Source organism: Corvus brachyrhynchos, unplaced genomic scaffold, assembly GCF_000691975.1.
Source record: "Corvus brachyrhynchos isolate BGI_N302 unplaced genomic scaffold, ASM69197v1 scaffold59, whole genome shotgun sequence".
Lineage (NCBI taxonomy): Eukaryota > Metazoa > Chordata > Aves > Passeriformes > Corvidae > Corvus > Corvus brachyrhynchos.
In genome coordinates, this window is record NW_008246054.1 from 679,233 (window position 1) to 684,645 (window position 5,413).

Genomic DNA, 5,413 nt, shown 5'->3' on the forward strand with positions numbered 1-5,413 from the left:
CCCAAAATGAGTGCAGCCACCCCAGAGGGACCCTGCGAAGGAGATTTGTGAGAGGAGGCTCCGGGCTGTGGGCGCTGCTGTCACAGCAGGAGGGTGAGCCTGTGACGGCGGCTGCTGGGTCCAGGCTTCGAGTGTCACCCACCTCTGCTCCGCAGGAGGACACGGCTGATCACCAGCAGAGCTCAAGTGCAAAGGTTCCCTTCATGCTGGTTCTCCTGTTTGCAATCCCTCCAAGCCCAAGGCATTCTGCACTGCCCGGCCTTCGGCTTCTCCCTGCTTCGATGCCATGAAGGCAGTTCCAGCAGCAGCAGTGCCACATGTGCCCGAGTCCTGCCCCCACCCCGGGCAGCCTCGATGCCCAGGGCAGGCGCAGGATCCTCCTGCCCCAGGGTCAGGCATGGGCCAGGGACAGCCTGACACCTCCCTGCTACCCGAGGCCCTCACCGGTTTAACTGAATATACAATAACTGAAAATAATACCTTTATGCCCCTAATATCCCATAGAACTGAATGGATCAAACGAACATGCCAGTCAAACGGTTTATTTTAGACAGGAAACAGCCCCGCAGACCATTATTACAAATTAAAGGTATTATATTGAAGTCATTTTTAATCACTTATAAATGAATAACCCTTCTACCAACATTAAATCATTTTCTTCTGCACAAGTAACATTTCCTTTCGGCAGCACAGGATCTATTCCTCTGCAGACCGGGAGCTATCCTTCCGTCAAGAGCCAACGGCGGCTGATTACACCGCACCAGGACTCATAAAATTCCCACAGAACTGGCACTTGCGTCTTCCCAGGGCAGCGCTGCCTTCTTTCATCCATAAGCAATAATGCCACTTTATTCTCTGTAATCAGCACGCAGATGATTATTTAGACACAGTCTCATAATCCTCCTCGCAGCAACTATGGAAGATCTGGATCTGAAATCTGCAGCCAAGAAATTCCCCCTCCTGCAAGCAGGGACGTGGGAGCCGAGCCCCATTCCGCAGCACGGGGACGTGCACTGGGCTTATTTATGTTTGGCAGCTGGACAGAAAGTGGAACAGGAGTGTAGGAAAGGAGCGAGTTCAGACAACTTTGAGCAGGAACCGCACAACGTCCGTTTCGGCACAGCTCTAATAGGGCATCAATATTGTCATTTAAACTTAGGATCAGTACACAAATGTGCTATAAATGGGAAAATCCCTTGTGATACTGGTGTGAAACACGCAGCTCATTGATTTTGTTCTTGATGGTTGGCTATTAAAGCGGCAAACACGCTGACCTTGTGTGCACAGGCAGACAGTGTGCATGCAACATAAAGTTGAAAAACAGCTTTAAAATGACTGTTTAAAACTGCAGACTGCAAACCTTCAGATACAGACAGGCATTCCATAGTTTATTTTAAATTGGCAACCGCAATTTAACAAGCTATTCCAACAAAGGATTAGCATAGCATGTGCTTTTCCTTAGCCATCAATTATGACATGGGGAATGCAGGGCACAACTTCAGTGTCAGATTACAACGTGCTGCACAAACCCACTCACAGCTCTTTGCTCTGCAATTCCCACCTCGCAGGAGCCAGGCCACAACACTTCCCCAGCATCATCCTGCATCTCCATGGACCTGCAGCTTACAAGACCTTGGCTGTTTCTCTGCCATATTTCTACCATTTAAACGAAGAAAAAACACACACTGGTATTTATTTCTATGCTCTCATTTCAAATAAAACCTCAAGTGCATCTCTTCATCGTAGATTCCATTAGATAAACATTTTTATTTTTAAAAAATTGATTAAATATTGAATATTTCCATAGGATGAAAACAGCAATTTCCACTTAGCATGATGACAGTTGCAGATGCTTGACCTATTATTAGGCATAAAATTAACAGTTTTATCAACCTCAGATATGGAATGATTGCATGCAGATACTGAGGTGCAAAATGCACAAGCCTAAGAAGATGTGTATATAATTTAGCAAGATTTAAAATCCTATCTTCACACAAATTTCACACACTTACAAATGCCTGCCTTGTGAATTGAAAAAATAATAAGAATTACACATATTTTAAATAAGAAAGTTTTTATTATCCCCATCACATGGATGCAGAGCAGATTTCATGCAAAGAGGGAGGGGGAGCCCCTGTTTTAGCTATTTTTCCTGTCCTGCTGTCCTTTCTCCTGCATTTGCCTAAAGGCTCTCAGTAAATTACACTCCAAGTAAATGACTGTAATTTACCCGTTGAATTCCCTTGTTCAGGAAAAGCACACACCACACATTCCAGCATTTCCACAGCTCAAATTTACCATCCTCGGTGTCAAGAACAATCCACGGGCAGTAATTTGAAACTGTTTGAGCCTTCAAATAAGGGAAATTAGAAATGTTTTGAGAGCTAAGATTTTCAGTGAGGAGATAAAACCTGATAAAATCTGTAACAGTTCAATTCCTTCTCCTTTCTATTTATGAGCAGGGCATTAACTGTTCTGCTCAGTACCCTCGCCCGGCCCCACGCCGATCCTGCCCAGGAAGCGAGACTGGTAATAAACGGGAAGCGTTCTTAATGAGGGAAAAATTTTTAAAGGCCTAACAACAAAAATAAACGGAGAGGAATGACCTTCCAGCAGAGCCGAGCGGCAGCACAGCGCCGAGTCCCGATCCACCCGCGGCCAAACTCCCTCAACTCCGCCAGGAATTCCCCCCAAATTCCTGACTAGGCTTAAATTCAGCCATTTGTTATCTGACGGCTCAACCCTGACAACAGAGCTGAGGCTGTACAGCTGGGCAAATCTCAAAATTAAAATATTCTATAAAACAGGATTTTAATTAACGTCTAGAGCGATTAAAGAAGAGAAATCCATACATGCTGGTGATGAATTATCCCACGCGGCTGCGAGGAATGTTCTGGGCCCAGTGACGGATTCGCTGCCCAGGCAGGCACAGACACCTCCCCGCGCAGACCCCGCCGCTCTCACGCTCCGTAACCACAACCGCCTATTTCACTCTGTCTAAAGGCAGGTTTTCATATGGTAAAACTGTTATAAATCCTCATTATCCTAAATAAAATTACAGCACTTTAAACATTTCCAGGGAGAACATTCTCTCTTCTAAACAACTACCTTAGCGAGTAATAGGAAGCAATATGGTTGCACTTGTGTCACAGTTGGAAGTCTTTTTAAACTGTCGCCCTGCTAGCAAACCAATTCTACATATTAAAATGAATGGATTGCTTATTTCAAGGGGAAAAATCATTTATAAAATCAAGACCATTATTAAGATACTGTGACTTATTTCCACTCCAGAGTGCACGAGAAACAGATAAATGCAGCAACCTATGCAGCCTGAAATGTCTTTTTTTTGATGCCACAATTTTCTTTTTCAAATGAGTCATCCATGCGTACAAGTAAATTAAAAATTGATCTAGATTCCACGTGCAAGGAGCTGAAGTTTTTACACATTTCCATATTACAAACAAGTACAGAGCTTGCAAACATCTGGCTCCAGGCTTTTATTTCTGAAACAGGGGAGATCTTCCTCCTGCCCCTCCTGCTTGATGCTGGCAGTGCCTGAGGTGAACGGGCAGGATTTTGGCTGGGTGCTGTAGCCACACCCGACCTGCAGGAGGTCATTTTAATTTCTAGGGTGGAACTGACTGACCTCCTCATGAGTTATCATTTTACTCCAGAATAACACCCTGCTCTGGCCATATCGCCTGTTTATTCAGGACCCTTTAACAGATTCGTTGTTTGGATTAAATCTAATCAGAGGTTCAGTTAACACCCCACAGCAGGTTTGGGAGCGTGCACCTTGTAGTCACTGAGTAAATTATAGGATCCCTATAATTTGATGAGAACATGTGGGCATTTTTCCACAAGCTCATAAATTACTGATTGCTTTTTGTAGGTTCCATTGATACTAATGTGTGCTTCCCTCCACGGCTCTGCCCCAGATTGTTGCTGGCACAAACAGCGCCACTTGGAAACCCAGTAAATTACGGAAACATGTTTAATCATGAGGTTTAAAAACTTTGCACATTAATGATGGGGAAGGCTGCAGTTCTTGAGCTGCAAACAGCCTCGCTGTGGGTTGCCCAGGGCAAAAGGCTTCCAGCACAGATCCGATTTCCAGTACAATGGCGTGGCTGGGATTAGCACAGGAGAGCCCTCAGATGGGCTTCTCCCCTGCGAACTCTTGCCCAGCAGCATTTCCATTTTTGTCCCACTTGGTTCCACTCCCCAAACCAGGCAGCAGCCTCTGCACATGCTGCACCTCGTGCAAACCTTATTTTAATGGAAAAGGCAGCTAATAATAAAGCAAGTAGCTGCTCAACTAAGAAACTGCCAGTTTTGCTGTTGTCTTTTTTTTAATCATTGAAAATTTCTCTGTTAATTTCCAGCCATTTGTAGAATCCGTTTCCATAATTGCAAACCTGGATGGATTGTTTCTAGAAGTTGAACCATGGCTGATGCCAGCAGAACCTACGAACACATAAAAGCTTCAGTTTCTAATGTCACCATCAAGCCAAAAACAATTACACCCATTTGAATTATGGCAACCAATAAACTTAGATAATCACCATATGCAACATAACATTTTGGCACTTGAACTAAAAACTCTTGTAGACAACTATAGATTGCTGCTAATGTTGAGCGTTCTTGTCCTACCCAAGGCTGCCAATAGAAATGCCAAAGCTGCTGAATGCTGCTCATCCTTGTAATGTTGTCAGTGAATGGCACATTCACACAGCCCCCAATCCTCTCTTCCCAGGCATGGTCTTCTCCAGCTGCAGCTTAATTTCCTGTGACTTGCCTAATTACTGTAATTAAGGATTAATTGCCATTAATTATTCACACATAAGCTCATCGCAAATCATGGGGTAAATGTCTTATGAAAGCTGCCATACAAGCCATGTATAAACACACTGGGATGCTCCAGGCAGGAGAATCTATCACTCAGCCCTGAAGCAAATCTCTGTGCTTCTCTTACAAAAACAGCTATAACTCTCCGAAACTCGACAGTCTTCCCAGGTAAGCATTAGGTTACAGAGCATGTTTTCCTGTGGAAGCCACAACGGTTTTATTAGTACTATAAATGCTGTTTTATCTTTCCAACTGCTATTTTTATGTTTCCATTTTTATTCTACGGTGCTCAGTTTAGGACAAGCATTTGCTGGGAGGAGGAATGTTGGCCGCTGCGCTCCCCCAGCCCGCGCGGCGGCTGCCATGTGACGGAGCCGCGTGCCAAGGACAGCGCCCGGCCTGCGGTGGGAACCCCCGGCGCTGCCATGCTCCCAGCTACCTTTGCCAGTGTCTGCATGCTGAGAGTACTCAGCACTAAATACCCTCTGAGAGAGCAGAACATCCTGCCAGGCAGGGCCAGGAAAAACCCAAAGCCCAGCAAAGGTGCTGGATCTGACAGAAACAA